A 13,754-nucleotide genomic window follows, 5' to 3' on the forward strand; every position below is an offset into this window, starting at 1 on the left:
CCAGCAAACCATAAACTTATTAGAATCAAAACATTTAAAGTGGAGAATCTATAAAATGGGAATGTTGATCTGACTCCCAACATTGGCCTGGTTTGGTACGCAGCAGCAGGACACAGCTGGGCTGGGCTATAAAGTCCAAACAGCTTCAAGGGGAATGACGGGAATCATGAGCACTTCCACAAGCCTTATTATAATACTGTATTAAACTGTGTCATGTGTTTGCATAGTGACTTAAGGCCCTTTTTGATGCATGTTCATACATTTTGTACATAGAATACTGTAAGTATTTGGCACTGTGTATCGTGGTCACCTTTCAATACAAACCACTCTGTACAGTATCACTGTAACTGTAACGTTGCTGTAACATTTGTCGTTAACTAACCTTTCCCCTCACACAAGTTTTTTTAAGCGTCGTCATTGCACTGGATGTGTCCTAGAGAAAACAACCAGAAAGGAAAACGTCTGGGAAAATGGAACAAATAAACAGACGGCAAACTTTTAAAAGGCGAGCAGGAAGAGGAGAGGGAGGTCTTGTGCTTTTGTGTTTTTTTGTTGTTGTTTCCCAGTGCCTTGGCTCTGTGCTCTGTGGTGAAATACACTGCCGTTTGCTGACATGCTGTTTCTTTATTTTCTCAGTGTGTGTCTGTGTTCGTTTGAGTGTGTGTACAGCAAAGCAAGAGGTCAAGACCTTCTGTGTTGGAAAGTGAAAAGTGATGGAAAGATTAGAAGATAGAGGGGGGCTTTAAGGGAGCGGGATTGAAATCAATTGATTTAAGTTTATAAAGAGAAAAAACATTCCAGTATGTTTTCCTAATGTCCTGGGCCTGATTCATGAACACGAGAATCCCTCTTGCAATTCCAAAAAGCACTGAGTTGATAAGTAATGTAATACTCATGTGTAGCCTGGAGGTTAACGGTAGGCTTTCATTGCACGTAATGTAATATGAGGCTCCTATCAGACCGCTGGGCATAACAGTGAAGCTGAAGTCGGGCGATATCTCCGTTACCAGCGGAGTCTGACCTTTGCTTTGGCTTTTAATCAGAGGAGCTCTGATACATAACAGACTGCTGGTCTCCAGAGAGAGGGAGGGAGCGCAGAAACAACTAGAGCAGAGTTTCAGTGTTTCAGAAATCACCGGTTAACATTTATTTACACAGCAAGAGTGTAGAACGTAATTCAAGATCTCCACACGCCACACTAACACATGTGAGTAAACGGGATCTGTGCAACCCAAAAAAAGCCAGAACGGAGCATGTGAATGGGGAGGCAGAGACTGGGGGAGGGACAGACAAAGGGAGGAAGAGAGAATACAAGAGAAAAGTAAGAGGATAGAGGGAGGGAAGAGGGAGAGAGGTCATGTTTCCTCTGTTGAGCCCACTTCCTGTCCTGATCCCAAAATGGAGAGACTGTAAGAACGACATCCCCCTGCCTGCTTCAGTCTCCCCCTCCCTGCTACACACACACACACACACACACACACACACACACACACACACACACACACACACACACACACACACACACACACACACACACACACATCAGAGAAACCCAAACCAGCTCCTGCGGTATCCTACAAAGGAGATGAGAGGAAGGAGCAGGGAGCAGACAAATATATCCCCAGTGGTCTCTGAAACATGAGGAAGCTTCGTTTATTGAGGCGGAGTGGAGCAGGACATTTTGTCCTCAAATTGCACCGGACCATGTGTGTCATGTGTGGCCTTTTCCTGTGTGTGTGTGTGTGTGTGTGTGTGTGTGTGTGTGTGTGTGTGTGTTATGCAAAACTCTTTAACAGAACATCAGCACCGGAGGGATAATTCAGAGCTCTTGACTGACACACATTGATTTTGATTTAAATATTTGTTTTTTATTCCTGAAGTGATATTATTATTTAATATATTAGGGGTTATTGCAACATTTAAATGTGACCACATTTGACTGGAGTCAGCTTTTTTTCCTTTTTTGTCAAAAAACAGTTTTTCATGCACTTTTCAATTCTGCGTTTGAGCAATTCTGGTTGTGTAACATGTCTTCTCTCAGACTGCTGGAAAGAAAAATTCAAAACTACACATTTAGGTGTTTTTTGTTACATTCTGTATTATTTGCATCCATAGATGTATCTTGCATTCAACAAGGGTCAGCATAAGAGAATGCCTCATTTGCATATTCAAACCTAAATCTTTTAAAAGAAATACTTCTAATAAAAAAATGTTTGGTTGATCAACTGGGACACTGTCTGTGTGATATATCTTATTCTCCTTTTTCACAGATGTTTAAAAACAATGGGACAATCTAAAAAGCTCATTTGCCACTATATTCTCCATTTTATATTTCACTCAATCGATTTATTTAATGATGCTCCATGCAGTCATTTGACCTACACTCTTTGCAGTTTGGCAAGTGTTTGCCTTTCCTGTCTCACAAAATAAATCAGAAATGTCTAAAAATAATTTTATAGACAAAAAAGTACCTCACCATTGATTCCCATTTATATTTTTTACAATGGGGGTCCTCTGGTTGTCCACAAGGAAGGGACTTAATCTCTCTATAGTCACAGTAACCACATAGTGATACACATAAATAATTAACCAAGACCCATTTACCTAGATTTAACACACCTGCATCACCCCAAAGACCATATAAATGACCCAGCACCAACACTCAATGGACTCTACCACCAGACACTGGACGACAACCAAGTTAACACCTCAGCAGCCATGTGGCAACCTATAGTCAGGTGTGTATCAATGTGTTGCTAATCGTGACCAAATATTGAGAAAGATCAGGAAAGGAAATGCTGTCGATTCATCGAGATATAGAGTGAGTTGGCCGCATTGCAGAAGAAGAGGGCCCAACAGGAGAATGTAGATAAGAAAGCACCAGTTAAACCTTAAACAAATATGTTAGTTTGTTAAGTTTAAAATAAAACAGCAACTTTTCATATTATTCCTAGGATCATAACTTTTTTCCAATGTGATGAATATGTTTCAGCGTTTCCATTGAGGTGTTGTTATGGCAAAAGCGAAAAACACCTACATCTGTTTACATAGTCACGTGTGGGGACTCGCCTGCCTTATGGGGACAAAATGGAGGTCCCCATGAGGGTAATCATTCATTTTAGGGTGAAGACTTGGTTAGGGTAAGGGTAAGGGTTAGGCATGTATTGGTTTGGTTATGGTTAAGGTTAGGATAAGTCTCCAGGAAATGCATGTAAGTCAATGTAATGTCCCCTGAAGTGATGTATACATGGTGTGTGTGTGTGTGTGTGTGTGTGTGTGTGTGTGTGTGTGTGTGGTGTGTGTGTGTGTGTGTGTGTGTGTGTGTGTGTGTGTGTGTGTGTGTGTGTGTGTGTGTGTGTGTGTGTGTGTGTGTGTGTGTGTGTGTGTGTGTGTGTGTGTGTGTGTGTGTGTGTGTGTGTGTGTGTGTGTGTGTGTGTGTGTGTGTGTGTGTGTGTGTGTGTGAATCTGGGGGGTATACTACGAAGCAGGATTTTCGCTTAGCCGGCTAAATTCAGGGGAAACTCCGGCTTTCCGGTCCTACAAAGCTGGTTCTCTTTTTAGCAGGCTAGATCTCCATGGTAACTTATGCTTTTAGGTTAGGTTGCAGGCTAAGAGATCAACTCAGTGAAAGCACTGCCTGCTGACCAATCAGAGCTCAGTGTGCGGAGTTTAAAGTGATCAAGTCATATTACAGGAGAAAGGAAATACAGAAAAGCTGCCGTTGCAGGAAAGACGGCCGGCAAAAATCACCGACTGTGTGAACGTGAACATTAATAGAATATCACCTCCATCTTCAGAGCAATCTGACTATTATAACATTAGCGTTAAGAAAGCTTACTTACATATCGGCCACAACATAAGTAACCGGATCAGAGTACATTAAGTACAGTCCGCGGCATATCACTTCATGATGTATCACATATCTCCTTATCTGAGTCAGCTGAGCCGTATCTGGCCGTGCAACACTCACAGTGTCACATACTGTATGCAGAAGTATTATTTTAAGCAACACATTAAGTTGACGAAACACTCGAGACAAATGTAATTGAAGTCAGATCGTGTCTTAGACGGGGCAGTGATATCATAAACCTGTTAATGTACGCATTTAAACACTTTTTCTTTTGCCAGCTGTATTCACCTTGCAGGTGCAGCTATGTGGCTTTGATCCTGGATAAAGTGTTTAAGTCATGGATGTTTAAAGTTTAACTTCTTCATTTTTGACTAGTATTAACGTTCACTTTTCATTCAGGAAGTATGACGCTGCGCTGTCAGTGCGCTTCTCCATGTTTGTGATTGGTCGAATGCTCCAAATACCACCCCTTTCATGTGAACGCGCACCTAACTAGATAGGACACGGCTGGTTTGAGCGATCCACTTGATAACCAGCGTCGTAGTACAGTTTAGCGAGAGCGCGTATGTTTTGGATTAGGCCAACCGGCTAACTCAAACATATCCCGGTTAGGTTGAACCAGCTTCGTAGTATAGGCCCCTGGTCTCATGACTCTGGTTAAGCTGATGTTGCCCTAGGGCTGTTTTGATTGGACCTACAGCTGAACTCTGATATTTCATAATGAGCCATGTACTCACTCTGTCTCTGTCTCTGACACACACACACACACACGCACACACACACACACATACACACACACACACACACACACACACACACACTGAAATATAAACAACTTGTGGTTCATTAGCTGATGATTTGTTCATGACACATTGCTGGACCGCTGGCTGTCGCGTCATTAAACCACTTCTGTTTTAGTTCACACTGACAGTGGAATTAACTTTGTGATGCCTGGAATCTTATCTGCAGGAAGTGCTCTCTCTCTGGGTGTAAAGCCTTCAGGGCAGCGTGTTTGTTAATAAGGGGAGATGAGCAAGCCAGATAGATGACAAACTAAACTGCACAGGCATGCTTACATAATACTAAAACTTTTACACTGTGCCTCAGGCTAAAGTTTAATGAATTTAAGTAAACAATTTAATGTTTGTTCATCTCCCCCTCCATACTTTAATGTTACACAAAAAGGGTAGATGTCTCCCTCTTTTGGTTTAAAAGCAGTTATGCAACATTTTAATAAACCCTACTGTCTGATTAGGCTCTCCATTTTTATCTTTTAACTCAAAATATTTGTCCAAAGTACTTCAGGCAGTGATATAATTTAAGGAAGCCAAACAGAGAAATCCCCAAAAGATCCTGAAATGTATCAAAAGGACCAAAATAAATCGCCAAATATTGAGAAATGTTCTCAATATTTTTAACTAAGGCCTATCCGAGTCATTGCATTTTGCTGTGATGACAGACGGGATATTTTTTACGTCGCATTGCCAGAAAAGTGAGTCATTTTGTTAACCTTTACACATGCACACAATTAACAGATTGTTTAATTAACCCTCTCACAATTTACATGTTACATTTCACAGTTGTGAAACCAAATCGAGGAAAGAAACCCTTTTAAAATGACCAATCCCCTCTTATAGATTGCTGCTAATGAAATTGTGATTTCTGTCATTTTGAAGGAACTCAAAACTTTCCTTGGACAAAATCACTTTTTTAAAGTGTTTTCTGTAGAAATATAGCTTTGAAAATGTTACACTTTAGCCAGATGTTATGGGAGCTTTTGACCCAGCATGGCTACACTCACACTCACATGTGACACATTCAAAAACCTCAATATAACACATTTTTCTTTTTATCCCGTCAGTGAATGTCAGACTTTCATGTTAAAACTGAAAAGCCTAATCCTGGTCATTGTGTTTTGAGTGAATGCATGCATAATACCTGCTGTTCCAGTCTTTGACATCTGCATAATTGTTCATTAATTTCCGGATGTCACTGTCAGTACACTGTGATTGTGTTAAAGCTGTCGTTTCATGTTGTGGAGAAAAAAATATTGGATTTAAAATGTCATGTCTCAGGTAATTACTGCCTCAGACTGGATAATTACTCATACATAATTTACTCTTTAAAGGACATGCAAACACCATTATTCTTTCAGACATCCATCAACACTTATTTAAACTACCATTAGGAGACACAACTATACTACACGTCTCTGCAATAAACTATTCTGTTTTTCAATTTATCTCCCGTTTCATTTTGTATTGTTTTATCACATTATGTCAAGCCTGCAGCATATCCACTTCGAAAAGGCCCAAGACATATTCTTTCTTCTGTCATAGCTGCAGTATTTTATATATCTTTTTGAGTGAAATTACTCAAGAGGACAGAAATATAATTTTTTCAGAAGATGCCTGGCCAAAATGAACAACCTACTGAATCCAAAACTCCAGGGTGTAATATTTAAATATTAAATATTCTTGACTACATAAACAAAAATCTAAGTAAAAATGTTGTTTGGGGAACATTAGTTATTCTTGATATGTAACACTTAAAGGACTAATCGTCATAACAAGGTCTGTGTGAATGTTCTTGGATGAGATTCAAACGAGCGGCATGTCAACCTAAGCAACAACACTGTCATCAAATCTAATTCAAATGTTGCTGATTATTACATAAAGTAGATAAACAAACAGTTCGAAGAGCATCAACAAAAATATAAATGTAGGAACGCTCTGAAATCATGTTCTGTTGACACTCAGAACCTGATCGTGAAATTGTGTTTTCAGGGCCTTTAACTTCAGCAATTTAAGAAACGTTCACTTTCAAGTCTCACAATTTATTCTTAAAATATTAAAAGGATTAACAACTAATATTAACATCATGCAATGCATTGTGAATATCTTATAAATAGATGTTGGCTTCAATAAAAAAAGGTTTTTAAGTTGGGGGCTTGGGTAGTTAGAGTGCAACTCTAGTAGAAGCATAACCAGTGGTACATGTACCACAGTTTGGGAATGAATGCTCTACATCTGTCCAAAACTTTCAGAAGTGTCCCGTTTAATCTTGGAAATTCCTGTTTTCATAAACTGGGACATTTCTCATACTACGATTTCCACTCATCCCGACTACTGTTTGTCATGCTGTTCACAAGACAACCATAATATTAAACAATGGAAGCTACTTAAATCACTTAACAGTCGCTTAAAACACAAAAAAAGCTCCTCCGTCACTGCCCAATTGTAGCATTGCATAAAAGGGTGTTGTTTCAATAAAAACAAATTCAACTTTGATAATAGTTAATTATAGTTATGGATAGTGATGTTACGTATTGCGCCGAGGCTTCGGAGCGTGTGTCGAGTAATCCCCGAAGCTTTTTGTGAAGCATGTTTCGAGGCTTGTATCGTTTTGGGTCCGTGACGTCATCGATGACAAACGAAGCCTCGCTGCCTGTCGATACCACGTGACTGCTTCACGAAGCGATTCAGATCGGTTGAACCGTTGAACCACAACGCTCATACCCATGTATGTATAATAACAATATAACCCCTCCTGTACCCGGGCCCGGTGACACGATGGAATTAAGAGAGCTCAGACCCTTTACTCATTGTGAACTCGGTATGAGATGAGCACACTGTTGAGATGTCCAATCTGCCTGTTTTACACACTTTGACCAACAGGGGGGTTTGTGTTCAAATGAAGCCCATGATGACGCCTCATGAGATGAACCCTTTTGCGAACCAATTGGCTGGAAAGCTTCAAAGCTTCATAAGGCTTCATCTCGCCATCACTAGTGTTGAGAGCTTCATAGTATGAAGTAAATACTTAAAACGAAAGTTAATTATAAATCATATATGATCAATCATATTCTTGTATGAACCCATAATGAGAATGCTTCTTGATGGTTTTTGAATATGTATGTATGCTTACAATTTTAGTTGTTGCTGTTTGATAACTTGTTTGCGTTTTAAAAAGAGGGTGTTGAGAGCTTCATAGTATGTTGAATACTTAAAACGAAAGTTAGTTAGAATCAAATATAATCAATTATATTCTTGTATATTGTACAATTGTATATCTTGTATATTGTACAATATATATATTGTATATTATATTCTTGTATATATTGTATATTCTTGTCCTGATAATTTATTCCGGTAAATTACTCTGACCTACTAATTGACCTGACCGAAGTTACTGAGTCGATGTAAGTTTACTGCTTGGCTCAGATCCACCAACGTCAGCAAGGTCTCACCTCTATTAACTCCCCGAAGAACCAGGTTCAAATAACTGCTGTTTCTATTCAGACAACTCTTTTTAATCTGTTTAAGCGATCCCGAAGGATTTTGGTATCAGTAAATGAGGTGTGTTCCTACCTAAACATGTGTGTGGCAGGGTGCAGTCTTACCTTTGAAGCAGGAGAGGAGAGCACAGATGTCCCTTAAAGGAATGGTATGCTCATGACACTCATTTAAAAAAAATTATCATCCGATAAAACAGACCAGTCTCTGCCAGTCTCTCTTTTTTTTTTTTTAATCCGATGACATTATCAGTGATTTTAAACTGATTATATACCGAAATAACATCAACACTGTGGGCGCCGCCATTTCCCGGACGTGACGTAATCCATGCGTTTGGTTTTCGAAGACACGTTGATCTCCATGTTATTTACTGTAGTTTCTCTCTTCAAATATGCCTCACTGTATCGCGAAATATTGCCATAATTCGGATAGGAACAATCCACGGAATGCTCGGTTCCATCTGTTGCCAAAAGGTAAGCATAAGAAGTACATTCGGAGGCAGTGGCTAGCGAAATGTGGCCGGCCCGAACCGAGAGATTTACAGGCTCATGTATGCAGCGAACATTTCACATTTCCGGACGACTACTCTGAGAGTATGATCAAACATAACATGGGATTTAAAGAACAACCATTACTCAATTGAGATGCAGTACCATCGGTCTTTCTGGTGTCATCACCGACCAGGACACCAGTTCGGCCAGTAGAGAAATCGCCCTCTGCAAGTGTGAAGCGACGGAGGAGCAGAAGTAGTGCTCGGAGTAAGAATAAGGTATGTTATAGCGCATTTCCATTGCAGCGGCTAGCCCCGTTTTAACGTCCAGGCCAGGACAGTTTTTGGTGGCCTTTCCATATAGCGTAGTACCGACTAGTGTGTATTTCCCCCCAGTTTTTCCGGCCCCATAAAATCGTGATTCTATGGCCAGGGACAACGAAGCTGAGTATGCTAAACTATAGAGAGGGAATCGCTAGCAAGGGTGGTACTACATGCATACATATAGTATCTTATATCATCTTCCCATTATACACACGTGCATTTTCAAACATTTGGACTACCTATGTTGCAAATGTATTATCTTTTCAATTTATACACGGCATATATTGCACGTCTGTCCGTCCTGGGAGAGGGATCCCTCTGTTGCTCTCCCTGAGGTTTCTCCCATGTTCCCTTTAAACTGTGGGTTTTCTTCGGAAGTTTTTCCTTGTACGATGTGAGGGTCTTAGGACAGAGGGTGTCGTATTGTCATACTGATATGTATGGCTGAATTCCCCCATCCAATCTCTTCACATTGGTCAAAACTTGTTCCTCTGCTGATGAGTCCGAACTGAAATACTCCACCATGTTTCCGTGTGTTGACAAAGTGAACGCATGGATGACGTCACGACCATCACGTGACTACTGCAAATGGCAAACATGGCGGCGGCCAGACGGAATATACAGGTCTTGATAAAAAAGAGCTATAAAATCATTATTTACCGGGGAATATCGCTGATTTCTTCAGGGTATGGTTTAAACATAACGTTTCACTAAATACTGAAGTTTTGATTAATTATCTAATGAGTGGACCATTCCTTTAAGTTGTCCCAGTCCAAAAGGTGGGATCAGTTTATTTGAAGAAAAATAGGTCCAAACTAATACAGGGGCTGCAGTCGGATAGTTTAAAAATCAGCTCCTAAGTTCTAACCCTATCGTCTATTCCTTGACCTCTGAGTGAAACGTCACGGGGTTAAGGGATAGTGGATAGGAGAATTCAAAAGGACTTAGGAGAAGAGACTGCGGAACTTTAGAAAATCCGAATGCACTTTCACTATCCGACGTGTTTATGATGCGCCAGCGGACGTCATTGTGTGCGTCTGCTGCTGTGGGGAAACCATGGAAACCACAGTTTTCTATACAGCGGACTACAACATGGATGTTTAATAAGAACGAGGGACTACTGTAAACTCATCTAGAGACTCTGCACCGTGCTCTGATGCTGCTGTTTTGCTTTATGAACGTGGACAACAGAGAAACATATTCTTCATGACCAAAGTTGGAATTGAAATACAAAAGGAAAGTGAAACTTCTGCTCGTCACCCTCTCCCTCCGGTCCACATTAATACAAATGATCCCAATACGTATGATTGTATGAACTAAAGATCTTAAAATCAATACAAATGTATTTATTATAAACGTTAGTCCTTACCATCTATCACTGTGTATATCACCATTCAAACGTCTTTTAAAAGTTGAACAAACCCCACACAGCTCAGTAAAGACTGTGAAATGTTGACTTTATTTGATAATTTCAGTGAAAACTAACGTTCATATTTCTCTTTATGATTATAATACTGATGAACGTTCAAAACAAAGCACTTTGGCAACTTACCACCTATGTTTTAAAATGCTTAATAAGCACCGTAACTTTCATGATATAATTTCTCGGTCATAATCGGTTGTTTCCGTGAACGGCCGACTGTTGAGTGACGGCAAATGCTGCGGCTGCAAGGCATTGTGGGGCAGCATTTTCGCTTCTCCTGTCGGTTAGGGAGGTCCAGTGGTTCCTAAGCTAAAGGAGGTTATAAAGGAAGTTTGAAACCTCCTTTCCTATCATTCTCATCATTCTAGAGAATTCGAACGGCACTTATCATGCCTGCCACTGAGGGACTTCCGGGTCATTTCACTCCTTTAGGAAGGTTCCTAAGCTAAATGGACTATTCGACTTCAGCCAGGGTTTTTACCTTCTCTCTTTACAACATTATAATCATACTAAAAGAAATTATGCTGTGATGATCATGTTCAAATATGAAACTTTAATTCACAGTCTTACATTTATTACCAAAATGTTTCACTTCAACTGCCCAATTCAGTTGTGACATTTAAAAATCTCCCGATAGAATTTAGAGGCATTTCCTCATAAAAAGACCGGTGATAATAAAAAGCACATTCAACTTTTCATTCACCAAATCAATTCACATCAATTCCATACCTTTTTATTTTCCGTCACAGATGGCGGGTACAAACATTCAAAAACCCATTCCTATCTGCATGAATTCGGAGGAAGGTCCTCACAGGTGGCGGGTACTAATACTCACAAACACATCTCCCATCAAATCATTCCACTCAGCAAACAAAGAAATTCACTCAGCATTCAAAGAAATTCACTCAGCATTTCAACCAAGAAATTCACTCAGCTTTCAATGAAGAAAATCAAGAGATATTTACCAAGTTTGAGAGAACCTTACCGAGAGCTATTAACCCAGCTCTGAAGGACAGAGCTTACCAGGAGAGAGTATACCAGGGGTTTCCCCCTCTCTCCCCCTCGAAATCCAAAAAAGCCAGTCTTTTTATGCTCAAAAAACCGGATAGAAAACCCACAAACACCTCCTCTATACCCAACCAACATATTCTATTGGCTCTGGCATAAGACACACCTTCCCAAGTTTGTGTAAAACAAAACATGACTAGACATATTCTATGGCTATGACATAACCACCTTTTTGAGGCCTCAATGTGTTTCTCCTTAAGTTCGGAGCCCCCCTCCCTGCTGTGAGAGGAGAGGAAAGAACCTGCCCACTCTCTTATCAGAGAGTAAGGCATAAATCATTATAAGTCTTACACTCAACTTAACAAACCACTTTGTTTTGTTTATGCTGTAAATATAGAAAAACCTAAAATATGAAGCATTCTCATTGTGGGTTATACAAGAATATAATTGATTATATTTGATTATAACTAACTTTCGTTTTAAGTATTCAACATACTATGATGCTCTCAACACTAGTTATGGATAAACTCTTTCACTTATAGTATCTTTGGCATGGTGCAGGAAGTCTTAAAGTTTTTAAATAATCACTCCAGCTAGTTTTGAGAATGCTCAAATTCCCCCCCATTAGAAAAGTAAGTGAGACATCAAAGAATTCTCAAAAAGAAACCGAGAGTTTCTGGAAACAGTGAGGTGTGCATTCAGCTCAGGAAGGACCAGACTGGCTGTTTGAGTCCCTTACTCTATTAAGCCAGTGACATGGGCCTTGGCACAATCTGATTGGCCGAGAGGAAAATTGCCTCAAGGTGCTCTCACTTCTTCATTAGGAGCCAGTCTCCACACCTGGCAACAGCTGATCCGAATGACCTCCAATCAACTCATTGGAATTGTGACTTCAGCTTTAATTTATCAAGAGAAAGGACAACAATATGTCCTTTAAACTGATTGTGTCTTTGCTCTGATGTATCAAATAAGCCTTGTGTTACATTTTGTGTATTGAATATTTTCAATCTCACTTTTCTCAAATAAGTATAAAAAAGAATCATCAAAATAATTGTCACTTTCTTTTTTCAAACCCTTTCTCATTGAACTGGTCAAGTAAAGACCAATATGTATCTTACAGTTTCTCTTCCTCTGTTTACAAACTGACGACAAGATTTGATTTACTCATCTTTGGCACACCCAAAGCATCAGTTTAATTCAATCAAAAAAGTACAAAAGTGTGATTCGTCATTCATTCTACTGCAGACCAATGCAAAACACCTTCACCCAGTAGTTACTGAAAGATATTTCACATATATCTGTAAGCATTTAGGTGCATATTTTTAGGATCAAAAAGTTCAAGCAATGCTGAGATTCAAGAGAAACATATCTGTTGAGGGAAGGGAAATGTAAAATATCTTTAAATAAAAATGAAATGGGCAAATGTAGCCTGCACACTTGCAGATTGCCCACATTTTTACAGTGTCAATCATATTATTGTACGCTTCTTCATGTACTGCTTTTAGTGAAAAACAAGGCTCAGCACATTCTTCAGTCAGTGTAGCTACATCCAGACACACATAACAAAAACATGAAAACAAATGGCAAGGTAAATATTGTTGGGTCTTTGGTAGAGGAGCTGGAAAAAGCACAGCAGCATCGAAGAAACCGGGATTCATCCTATGACAAAAAAATCGTGTAACAGCAGCACATGTTGAATCATCCATCAAACCTGTTGTCCAGTGTCTGAGATGCCGAGTGCTGTGACACACTGTGCATCTCACAAGTGGTGCTATTTAAGGGGAGAAGTTGGTATTCCTTCAACCTAGACCATATTTTTCATTTCTTTGTGTCTAAGTGACTAATAGGAAAGACACTTTTTTAATTGGAACAGTATTGAGTGAGAGAGCTGCAGATGGCAGTCAATTGAAGTCCACAGAAAATGTGTTTTTTGCGAAATGCAGGCTCAGATTGTTATTAAAAGTGTCTTTCAACATGAGGGATCACCCCGAAGAGGTCTAAAAGTGTTTTTATACATTTAGCTTGTTTAGGGATGTTTATTAATGTGCCGTGTGACTTGTTTCCAGAAGACAGAAGGAGAGGAGTGTGCCGATGTTCAGAAAGCGTAGCTCGCTGTTATCTAAATAATTTACAAAGTCATGGCTTATTATTATGCTGATTTCAACAATGTGCAACGGGAGATATCAGAACAAGAGTTCTCCCTGAGCAAATCTTGGTTAGACACAATGACAGAAACATTTTTTTTTGTATCTGTATGGTCCTTTCCAAACAGTTTAAAAATGTGCCAATGATATTTGTATCTATTGAATTCCATCTCTACTGAAAAATGTATTTGATTAAACAACATGCTGTTAAGTGGCTGCC

Source organism: Pseudochaenichthys georgianus, chromosome 1 (genome assembly GCF_902827115.2).
Source record: "Pseudochaenichthys georgianus chromosome 1, fPseGeo1.2, whole genome shotgun sequence".
NCBI classification, from domain to species: domain Eukaryota; kingdom Metazoa; phylum Chordata; class Actinopteri; order Perciformes; family Channichthyidae; genus Pseudochaenichthys; species Pseudochaenichthys georgianus.